At 38.3% G+C, this 12,628-nt stretch overlaps 1 protein-coding gene across 4 annotated transcripts in view; it reads left to right on the top strand.

Moving 5' to 3' along the window:
* The window catches only part of CCDC91 (coiled-coil domain containing 91), a 412,799-nt gene that overhangs the window by 253,698 nt on the left and 146,473 nt on the right, over positions 1 to 12,628 (top strand). The window lies entirely within an intron of this gene.

The following is a 12,628-nucleotide window of genomic DNA, read 5'->3' as shown; positions in this document are numbered from 1 at the left end:
TGATAGGTGAAAATAAAATCAACCTTATGTAAAAGACCGATTTCATATTACAGGAAGAAAATATACTAATAGAAAATTTAGATCTAGAATTTAAATGAAGATTTATAAACATGCCACTTAGTCCCCAAGATTGGGTAAGCTTGGTTCAGTATTTTCAGAGTCATTTTAATAAGTGGTTTGGAATAGGAAATGCACGGCAAATTTTATAAATTTGATAGAAAACAATTACATTCTCTTGACTGGTAGAATACCAGGTTGTCAGAGATAAGAAGGATATGTCTGTATAAATGTACAGAAAAGTCACAGAGAAGAGGAGGTTACAGAACCGTGAAACAGCATAAGGCATGTATTAGCCAGGCCAGCGCATGTTATGCCTTAAACTCCCTGACTTCAGACAGTGAAGATTTATGTCTTAGCCAATTCTGTGTATACACTGAGGCTGCTTTGAGGGCTCAGTGTCACGATGTCCTCATGATGGAAACTAGTCTGATAAAACAGTTCAGTTGTGGAATGTTACTTGTTACCTGGTAGAGTTAAAAAAAAAACACCTCAGATCAAAGAAATTCAGTCAAATTTCCTACTGGTGTTTCAGCATTCTGGACTGGAAATGACACTTCTACTCCCAACTTGTATCTGCAGTGCCCGCAGTTATCTTGGGGTCAGGGAGTGAAACCCTACTCTAAATCTGGAGTAGGGAGAGGGAAAGGGCAGAAAATCTTTGATAAGCAGCACTGGTATACTATGGTCTGCTCTTTGGGTTGCCAGATAGTTCCAGCCTTCATCTCTCAGGTAAAATTTCTTAACCTGCCCACATGGGAGAAAATATGAAGCTTCTATCCAGATATTGTTGTTGTTGTTCAATTGCTCAGTTGTGTCTGACTCCTTGTGATCCCATGGACTGCAGCATGCCAGACTTCCTTACCTGTCCATCGCTATCTCCTGGAGTTTGCTCAAACTCATATCCATTTAGTCAGTGATGACATCCAACCATCTCATCCTCTGTCACCCAATTCTCTTCTTATTCTGAATCTTTCCCAGCATCAGGGTTTTTTTCAGTGAGGCAGATCTTCCTATCAGGTAGTCAAAGTATTGGAGCTTCAGCTTCAGCATCAATTAGTCCTTCCACTGAATATGCAGGACTGATTTCCTTTAGGATTGACTGGTTTGATCTCCTTGCTGTCCAAGGGACTTTCAAGAGAATTCTCCAGTATTACAATTTGAAAGCATCAATTCTTTGGTGCTTGGCCTTCTTTATGGTCCACCTCTCACCGTCTGTACATGACTACTGGAAAAACTATAGCTTTGACTATATGGACCTTTGTTGGCAAAGTGATATCTCTGCTTTTTAATATGCTGTCTAGGGTGGTCATAACTTTTCTTCTAAGGATCAATCATCTTTTAATATCATGGCTGCAGTCACCATCTGCTTTGATTTTGGAGGCCAAGAAAATAAAGTTTGTCACTGTTTCCCTTAATTTCTTATCTGTTTGCCATGAAGTGATGGGACCGGATGCCATGATCTTTGTTTTTTGAATGTTAAGTCAGCTTTTTCACTTTCTTCTTTCACTTTCATCAAGAGGCTTTTTAGTTTCTCTTCACTTTCTGTCATTAAAGTAGTATCATCTGCATATCTGAGGTCATTGATATTTCTCCCAGCAATCTTTATTCCAACTTGTGCTTCATCCAGCTCAGCATTTTGCATGATGTACTCTGCATATAAGTTAAATAAGCAGGGAGACAGTATACAGACTTGGTGTTGCCCTTTCCCGATTTTGAACCTGTCTGTTGTTCCATGTCCAGTTCTAACAGTTGTTGCATGACCTGCATACATGCTTCTTAGGAGGCAGGTAAGGTGATCTGATATTTCCATCTCTTTAAGAATTTTTCAGTTTGTTGTGATCCACACAGTCAAAGACTTTAGTGTAGTCAATGAAGCAGAAGTAGATGTTTTTCTAGAATTCCCTTACTTTTTCTACGGTCCAACGGATGTTAGCAATTTGATCTCTGGTTTCTCTGCCTTTTCTAAATCCAGCTTGTACATCTGGAAGTCCTTGGTTCATGTATTGTTGAAGCCTAGCTTGAAGTTTTTCAAGTATTATTTTGCTAGCATGTGAAATGACAGCAATTGTATGATAATTTGAACATTGTTTGGCATTGCCCTTCTCTGGGATTGAAATGAAAACTGACCTTTTTCCAGTCCTCTGGCCACTGCTGAGTCTTCCATATTTGTTGGCATATTGAGTGCATCATTTTAATAGCATCATCTCTTAGGACTTTTATTAGCTTAGCTGGAATTCCATCAGCTCCACTACCTTTGTTTGCAGTGATGCTTCCTAAGGCACACTTGACATCACAGTCCCAGATGTCTGGCTGTTGGTAAATGATAGTCTTATGCTCAGAAGTCCAGGATATTTGAGTGATTGGTGGGAAATGATGTGCTGTAGTCTCTACATCATCAGGTCTAGATATATAGTTCCTTTTGACCTGAAGAACTAGAAACTAAAATATATGTTGTTTACTGCCAATAGATCTAGTATATAGTAGTGAGATAAAGGGCAGAGTATATACTGTGAATGCTCTCAGAAGGAAAGATGAATCAGAGATGCATAGCTATCATTACTATGTAGCAATTCTAAAATCTCAATGAATAGATTCAGTAAGTATCTCTGCTTTGGGGGTTTGATTTGCTTTTTAATTTACCATGATTCACATTTCAAGGTTTAAGGCCAGGGTTTCTTGTCCATTGTTCTTTATGAATCCTATAGGGTCTAAATTTTTAGTATTTTTTCTTTTTTGGCTATACCTAATGTGAGTATTGGAGATTATAGAATTTCTCACCCTGCTCCCTCTCTGTAAAAATTTGGGAGTCCTGGGTCATTCAGGGTAGGAAACAGTCACAGTTCAGGATGACAAGTCTTTGGACATTTTATATGGTTACAATTGGCTCCATTTGTTAGATGCAAATCCCTAGTTACTTTAGAGACCCATGTTCTAGATTTAATATGTTAAATATGTTCATGCTTCCTGTCTGTCTATGTTTCTCTCATCTTATGATTAGAGATAGCTTCGTTTATGAAACCAGTTTGAAGAAATCCCAGTGTTCTCTTTTTCTCAAACCATTTGGTCCTAAATGAAAGCATATACAGGACCATCACAGACTTATTGAGTCTTTTCTTGGGGATCCTTTAATCCATTGAATCTTTAACAGTGAGTTCGCCTATTTACAGTTTGCAAGAGCAGTTTAAAGAGTAAACTGTCTTGGAGACATTTTTATAAAAAAATATAATTAACCAAGCAGAAGAAAGACTTGTAAGCTAAAACTGCAAAACATTGCTGAAAGAAATTAAAAATAACCTAAATACATGGAAACACATTGCATGTTCATCAGTGGAATATCACCAGAAATGTTTCCATGAGAACTATGTAGTGAAGAGCACTCAAGACTACCATGGGACATTTAAAGGATGACTGAACTGAACTGGACTGAAAGCAATTCAGTGTGATGAAATAGTACTTAATAGCGATATGATCATTAGATAAAAGCATATAAAGTGTTTAAATGGCATCTCACAGATATTTTCCAAATCATATTTCTTGAGATGTCTTTTGAAATTTGAAGTAAGTAACTTTAATAAAAATAATACCTGAATTGTTCTTTAAGAATAATTTGGCTTTCATGTGTATATGAGTCTTTTTTTTTTCCATTTTATTCAAATTTAGAATTTAAGGGAAAAGCAAGTTAAGACTCATAAGAGTAGTTACAAGCATGTGATCCAGAATCAAAGAGGCTCCATTATCCCTGGCTTTGTCACTTAGCTGTGTTACTGTGGAATGTCTTTAACCTCTCTGTGGTTTATTTTTCTCATCTATTAAATGTATTAGGTTGGTGCAAACATAATTGTGGTTACGGACCGTGAATTTTAATCGTTATAACTAGGCTCAAGCACATCTTTATTAATCAAAATAGGAACCATTATGCGATCAACACATTTTTGCCAGTGCAAAATAAGTTGGTTTATTCCTGTAGTGTAAAAATCCATGTTTCAGGATTCGACAAACTCTTGGAAAGCATTTTCTGCCTCCTGCTGGTTCTGGAAGTATTTTCCCTGCAAAAAGTTTTCTAGATGCTTGAAGAAGTAGTAGTCAGTTGATGGGAAGTCAGGTATGGAGGAGGCAAAACTTCGAAGCTCGATTAGTTCAACTTTTGAAGTGTTAGTTGTGTGATGTGCAGTCAGGTGTTGTCATGGAGAATAATTTGCCCTTTCTGTTGACTAATGCCCACTGCAGCAGTTGCAGATTTGGGTGCATCTCATAGATTTGCTTCAGAGAAGGCAATTGCACCCCACTCCAGTGCTCTTGCCTGGAAAACCCTATGGACGGAGGAACCTGGTGGGCTGCAGTCCATGGAGTTGCTAAGAGTTTACATGATTGAGCGACTTCACTTTCACTTTTCACCGTCATGCATTGTAGTGGCAACCCACTCCAGTGTTCCTGCCTGGAGAATCCCAGGGATTCTCCTGGTAGGCTGCCGTCTATGGGTTGCACAGCGTCCAACATGACTGAAGCGACTTAGCAGTAGCAGCATGGATTTGTTGAGCATTTCTCAGATGTAATTGTTTCTCCGGGATTCAGAAAGCTACGGGGGATCAGATCAGCAGCACACCACCAAACAGTGACCATGACTTTTTTTTAGTACAAGTTTGGCTTTGGAAAGTGCTTTGGAGCTTCTTCTCTGCCCAGCCACTAAACTGGTTATCACCACTTGTCATATAAAATGTACTTTCTGTTGCATGTCACAATCTGATCGAGAAATGGTTTGTTGTTGTTGAATAGAATGACCTTGTCTGCTACATTGCCTGACCTGAAATTGGGTGCTATTATAAGATATTAACCAGGAAAGTGACATTTGTCCCTAATTGTTGTTATTGTTTTCTCATAATTGAATTTTCAGTTTGTTTGTTTTTTTACATATTCTAGATATAAATCTTTCTTCAGATATGTGCTCAAATACTTTATCATAGTCTGTGACTTTTCTTTTCTTCTAATGTATTTCCAAAAGCAGAAATTTTAAATGGCATACAAATCCAATTCATCATTTTTTTTCCTATGGGTAATTCTTTTGATGTTACATCTAAGAAGTCTTAACCTAACCCCAAATCAAAAATATTTTCTTCTGTATTTAATTTTAAAGGTTTTAGTTCATAATTTCAGGTTTTCAAATGATCCAGCATATGATTTTTGCATATGGTTCTAGATATGGACTGAAGTTTCTTCTTTTTTTTTTTATATGGATGTCTAAGCATTACAGTCTTAATTGCTAAGATGACTTTTCTTTCACCAGTGAATTTCCTTTGTACCTTCTTCAAAAATTAATCATATTATGTGTGGGTTTGCTACTTAATTTGCTACCAGTTCAATTTATCTATTTGTCTGTTTCAACTCAAGTCTTGTACTATTTATTTACCATAGACATTGAATAAGTCTTGAATTCAGGTAGTGTAAATCTTCTAATATTGTGCTTATATTTCAAAGTCATTTGGGCTATTCTAGGTCATTCATCGGAGAAGGCAGTGGCACCCCACTCCAGTACTCTTGCCTGGAAAATCCCATGGACAGAGGAACCTGGTAGGCTGCAGTCCATGGGGTCACAAAGGACACGACTGAGCGACTTCACTTTCACTTTTCACTTTCCTGCATTGGAGAAGGAAATGGCAACCCACTCCAGTGTTCTTGCCTGGAGAATCTCAGGGACGGGGGAGCCTGGTAGGCTGCCGTCTATGGGGTCACACAGAGTTAGACATGACTGAAGCGACTTAGCAGCAGCAGCAGCAGCAGCAGCAGCAGGTCATTCATATTTCCATGTAATCTTTATAGTCAGCCTGTTGATTTCTACAACAAAGCATGCTAGGATGTTTTGAACTGTGTTTACTCACAGCCAAATATTCTTGACACCGAATATGTGGATTTTAACCTCAGAGATTTCTCCAGTTCTCTATGTACACCAACTGGATGTCCTAAAGTGAATTTAATTCTCACACTGCCCAGAGTTAGTGCAGACCCCACTGGTTAAGGGCTCAGTTCCACAAGGCTACACCAACTTCAAATGCCAGTCCCAAGTCCTGGACCTCCTCTATTTCTGACCAACTGGGTATAAAGCAAGGGTTCTCACAAATTCCTTTTGAGGCTTTAATGGTTTGCCATTTTATTATAAAGGATGCAATGTAGGGCAAGATAAGGGTGGAAGAGATGCGTAGGGCAAGATAAGGGTGAGAAGGTACTCTCTGGGTGTGTATCTCTTCCAGCAACTTGATGTGTTCACTAACCTGGAAGCTCTCTGAATCCTTTTGTTTAGGGGTTTTTATGGAGGTTTCATCACATGGGTATGACTGGTTAAATCTATGACCATTGTTGGTTTACTTGTTCTTCAGCACCTCTCCTTTCCATCCATGTTGAGGAAGAGGATAAGGTTGAATGTTCCAACTCTTTCTTTTATGATATGGTTTGTTACTCTGACAATCAGTCTCCTGAAGATATCTTGAGACCTACCAAGAGTCTCCTCAAACATGAACTCAAGTATTGTTGAAAGAGTCTTCTTGTGAATAATAAAAGATACTCCTTTCACTCCTAAATACCCTGGATTAAAAGGGTTTTAGGTCTCTGCTAGGAACTGGGGATAAAGACCTAATATATATTTCTTATTGTATCACAGATACTGATTGGATTAAGTTGATTCTATTTAGATGCAGTTGACCGCTTAACAGTATTCAGTCATCTTACCTAATAATACAGTTTATTGCTCCACTTATTTGGGTCTTTTTAAAATTTTCCAGTTTAAAATTTTTCACTGTTCAAGTCGAACACAGTTTTGGGGTCAAATTTATCCTGATATATTTTATGTTTATTTAGTGCTAGTTTGACATATACTTTTAAGAATTTTAATTACCCGGTTCCTGTTGCTGGTACATAACAGTCAATACAATTCTGTAATGATGCTAAAATCCCTTACTAGTTTAAGCACTTCTTTTTGTAAAGTCTATAGGGTTTTCTGTATAGATGATCATGTTGTCTGAGAGCAGAGACATCATTTCATTTTCCATTTAATCTCGATGCCTTTTATTTATTTTTTCTTAACTTACTGAACTAACTGAACCTCTAGTAAATGTTAAAATAGAAGCATATCTTTGCCTTTTTTTGACCTGGGAAGAAAACATTCAATTTTTCATCATTAGATACAAACTTAGCTATAGAAACCCTAAAGGCATTTATTAGGTTAATATTTTCTTCCTATTCTCAAGTTTTTATTCCAGGAATAGATGTTGGATTTTGTTGTCATTTTATCTCTGTATATGTTTATGGTGTAATTTTTTTCATAAATCTTTGGTGACTTCTCTTATTTTATTCCAGTTATTAGTGATCTGTATCCTCTTTTTTCCTCATTAACTCTTTAGCAAAAGTGTTAGTTGCTCAGTCATGTCCAACTCTTTGTGACCCCATGGACAGTAGCCCACCAGGCTCCTCTGTCCATGGAATTCTCCAGGAAAGAATACTAGAGTGAGTTGCAATTCCCTTCTTCGGGGAACTTCAGACCCAGGGATCAAACTCCTGCACTGCAGGGAGATCCTTTACCATCTGAGCCACCAGGGAAGTGACAGTTTTGTAGAGGTTTATTATTTATTTTATCCTTTCAAAGAGTCAGCTTATTTCATTGATTTTCTTTGTTTTTTTTTCTTATTTCTGTATCACTGATTTCTACTCTGACCTTTATTATTTTCTTTTTTTATTTCATTTTACTTTACAATACTGTATTTTATTTCTTTAGCTTAATTTTAATTTGAGATTTAATTTGTACTTATTCTAGTGTGTTGAAGTAGACACTTAGGTCATTGATTGAAGTCTTGCTTTATAAATAACCTATTTAGTAACATGAATTTCTTTCTAGGTACTACTTTAGATATGTATTTCGCAGTTTCAAATGTCATATTTTCATTTTCAGTGAGAAAAAATACTTTTAAGTTTTTTTATTGATTTCTTTTTTAACCTTGGATTATTTAGAAATGTGTTATTTCATTTTTAAATATTCTGTGGTTTTCCAAATGTACTACTTTTATTGATTTCTGATCTCATTGTAATATAGACAGAGAATATACTTCATATGATTTAAATACTTTCTTTAGATTTCTCTGTCTGCTTGAAAAGAGTGTTCATTCTTCTGTTGGTGCAGTTTTTTTTTTATATAAGTGTTAATTGGATCAAGTTTTTGTCATGTTGTTTAAGTCTTCCATGTTGTTACAGATTTTTGTTCTATTGTCTACCAATTACTGAGAGGCAGGTGTTAAAATATCTGACTATACTTATGCATTTGACTAGTTTCCCATTTATCTGACATACTTGTATTTGGTGCATAAATGTTTAGGATTATTATGTCTTCTTCACATAATTTTATGGCCTCTGTTGGTTTATCATTTACAAATCTTTGTTGTGCTATTTATATTGCTTTAAGGGAAGTTTGACAAATCTTTCCCAAAAAGATAGGTATTAATAGTAAATATTTTAGGCTCTCTGTTTCAACTGTTTAACTCTGCTGGTATAGTGAGAAAGTGCCTATAAATACTATGTAGTGAGTGGGCACTGCTGTGTTGCAATAAAAATCAGGCTCCAGATTAGATTTGAAATGAGATTTGCCAGCCTCACAGATCTAGGACAGGAACTAGTATAACTTGGGGAATTTTAGTTTTCTAGGCTCTTAATTTCCTCCTGATGATAATTGTTTCTTTCTGAGATTTTCTTTATCATGAAAAGTTCTTGGACTGCTTTATTTGTTAACAACATTCTCTTTCCTACAGAGTTTGATGCAGTAAATCCAACAGGGCAAAGAAATATATGAAGCTGAACCTTATGAAATTGGCAATACTTAGCTGTTTTTTTGTGTACAAAAGCAGCATTTATCAGTCTGTTGTAGTTTTAACAGGAAACCAGGAAAGTGTTTGTTTCCACATTATTGGGAAATATCATTTTGGTTAGTGTTTTTCAATGAGACTGCTGGAGATATTTGTTTAGATTAACAGACTTCTTGGCCATTAATTTTGATTCTTAATAGTTTAGTTGGAGCCCAAATATATGTAATTCTTATAGACTGATCAGGTAATACTTATCAAAGAACTTAGTATTGCCTCTGTATTGCTCATCTTCAGCACTTACTATGCTTAATTCTTGCCATCTCCTGTTTGACCATTTCTAATTTGCCTTGTGTCATGGATCTGACATTCCAGGTTTGTATGCAATTTTGCTCTTTATAGCATCAGACCTTGCTTCTATCACCAGTCACATCCACAACTGGGTATTGTTTTTACTTTGGATTTGCCTCTTCATTCTTTCTGCAGTTATTTCTCCACTGATCACCAATAGCATGTTGGTCACCTACCAACATGGGGAGTTCATCTTTCAGTGTCCTGTCTTTTTGCTCAGATCATAAACTCCTTATTGCCAAATTCAGACTAAACTTGAAGAAAGTAGGGAAAACCACTACACCATTCAGGTATGACCTAAATAAAATCCCTTATGATTATACAGTGGAAGTGAGAAAAAGATTTAAAGGACTAGATCTGATAGACAGAGTGCCTGATAAACTATGCACAGAGGTTCATGACATTGTGCAGGAGACAGTGATCAAGACCATCCCTGAAAAAAAGGAATGCAAAAAAGCAAAATGGCTGTCAGGGAAAGCCTTAAAAATAGCTGTGAAACAAAGGGCTGCAAAAACAAAGGAGAAAAGGAAAGCTATACCCATTTGAATGCAGAGTTCCAAAGAATTGCAAGAAGAGATAAGAAAGCCTTCCTCAGGAAATGACAACCCACTCCAGTATTCTTGCCTGGAGAATCCCATGGCCTGAAGAGCCTGGTGGGCTGCAGTCCATGGGGTCACAAAGAGTCAGACACGACTGAGTAACTTTACTTACTTCCTTACTCAGTGATCAGTGCAAAGAAATAGAGGAAAACAATAGAATGGGAAAGACTAGAGATCTTTTCAAGAAAATTAGAGATACCGAGGGAACATTTCATGCAAAGGTGGGCTCAATAAAGGACAGAAATGGTATGGACCTAACAGAAGCAGAAGATATTAAGAAGAGGTGGCAGGAATACACAGAAGAACTGTACAAAAAAGATCTTCATGACCCAGATAATCCCGATGGTATGATCACTCACCTAGAGCCAGACATCCTGGGAATGTAAAGTCAAGTGGGCCTTAGGAAGTATCACTGCAAACAAAGCTAGTAGAGGTTGAGCTATTTCAAATCCTGAAAGATGATGCTGTGAAAGTGCTGCACTCAGTATGCCAGCAAATTTGGAAAACTCAGTGGCCACAGGACTGGAAAAGGTCAGTTTTTATCCCAGTCCCGAAGAAAGGCAATGCGAAAGAATGCTCAAACTACTGCACAGTTGTACTCATCTCACACACTAGTAAAGTGAAAGAAAGTAAAAGTGAAGTTGCTCAGTCGTGTCCAACTCTTTGCAACCCCGTGGACTGTAGCCTACCAAGCTTTTCCATCCATGGGATTTTCCAGGTAAGAGTACTGGAGTGGGTTGCCATTTCCTTCTCCAGAGGATCTTCCCAAGCCAGGGATCAAACCCGGGTCTCCTGAATTGCTGGCAAACGCTTTACCCTCTGAGCCACCAGGGAAGCCCCATGCTAGTAAAGGAATGCTCAAAATTCTCCAAGCCAGGCTTCAGCAATACGTGAACTGTGAACTTCCAGTTGTTCAAGCTGGTTTTAGAAAACCCAGAGGAACCAGTAATCAAATTGCCAATATCTGCTGGATCATCGAAAAAGCAAGAGAGTTCCAGAAAAACATGTAGTTTTCCTTTATTAACTATATCAAAGCCTTTGACTGGATCATAGCAAACTGTCGAAAATTCTGAAGATGGGAATACCAGACCACCTGACCTGCCTCTTGAGAAACCTATATGCAGGTCAGGAAGCAACAGTTAGAACTGGACATGAAACAACAGACTGGTTCCAAATAGGAAAAGGAGAACGTCAAGGCTGTATATTGTCACCCTGTTTATTGAACTTATATGCAGAGTACATCATGAGAAATGCTGTATGAAGGCTGGATGAAGCAAAAGCTGGCATCAAGATTGCTGGGAGAAATATCAATAACCACAGATGACACCACCCTTATGGAAGAAAGTGAAGAAGAACTAAACAGCCTCCTGATGAAAGTAAAAGAAGTGAGTGAACAAGTTGGCTTAAAGCTCAACATTCAGAAAATGAAGATCATGGCATCTGGTCCCATAATTTCATGGCAAACAGATGGGGAAACAGTGGCTGACTTTTATTTTTTTGGGCTCCAAAATCACTGCAGATGGTGAGTGCAGCCATGAAATTAAAAGACGCTTGCTCCTTGGAAGCAAAGTTATGACCAACCTGCTGCTGCTGCTAAGTCACTTCAGTCGTGTCCGACTCTGTGTGACTCCAGAGACGGCAGCCCACCAGGCTCCCCCGTCCCTGGGATTCTCCAGGCAAGAACACTGGAGTGGGTTGCCATTTCCTTCTCAAATGCAGGAAAGTGAAAGTGAAGTCGCTCAGTTGTATCCAACTCTTTGCAACCCCATGGACTGTAAGCATGTTAAAAAGCAGAAACATTATTTTGCCAACAAAGGTCCGTCTGGTCAAGGCTATGGTTTTCCCAGTGGTCGTGTGTGGATGTTAGAATTGGACTATAAAGAAAGCTGAGTGTTGACGAATTGATGCTTTTGGACTGTTTTTGGCGAAGACTCTTGAGAGTCCCTTGGACTGCAAGGAGATCAAACCAGTCCATCCTAAAGGAGTTCAGTCCTGAGTATTCATTGGAGGGACTGATGTTGAAGGTGAAACTCCAATACTTTGGCCACCTGAGGCGAAGAGCTGACTTATTGGAAAAGATGATGATGCTGAGAAAGATTGAAGCCAGGAGGAGAAGGGGACAACAGAGGATGAGATGGTTGGATGGCATCTCCGACTCAATGCACATGAGTTTGAGTAATCTCCCGGAGTTGGTGATGGATAAGAAGGCCTATCGTGTTGCAGTTCATGGAGTCGCAAAGAGTCAGAAACGACTGAGTGACTGAACTGAACTGAAATGAACTGATGTTTAATTCTTCACCCTTTAAGTTTCAGAAATTTAGATGAAGGAATTTTATTCCTGCATTTTATTTAGGTGGTTTTGACATCAGAGAGCAGTGTGAAAGCGTATACTCTACCATATGTAAAATAGATAGCCAATGGAAATTTACTGTATGACTCAGCACACTGAAAATGGGGCTCTGTAAAATTCTAGAGGGGTGGGAAAGGATGGGAAATGGGAGGGAGGTTCAAGAAGGTTGGGACACATGTATCAGTTTAGTTCAGTTCAGTTGCTCAGTCATGTCCGACTCTTTGCAACCCCGTGAATTGCAGCACGCCAGGCCTCCCTGTCCGTCACCAACTCCTGGAGATCAACCAAACTCATGTCCATTGAGTCGGTGATGCCATCCAGCCATCTCATCCTCTGTCGTCCCCTTTTCCTCCTGCCCCTAATCTCTCCCAGCATCAGAGTCTTTTCCAATGAGTCAACTCTTGGCATGAGGTGGCCAAAGTACTGGAGTTTCA

This window comes from Capra hircus, chromosome 5 (genome assembly GCF_001704415.2).
Source record: "Capra hircus breed San Clemente chromosome 5, ASM170441v1, whole genome shotgun sequence".
NCBI lineage: Eukaryota > Metazoa > Chordata > Mammalia > Artiodactyla > Bovidae > Capra > Capra hircus.
This window is presented reverse-complemented; position numbering and strand designations above follow the sequence as displayed.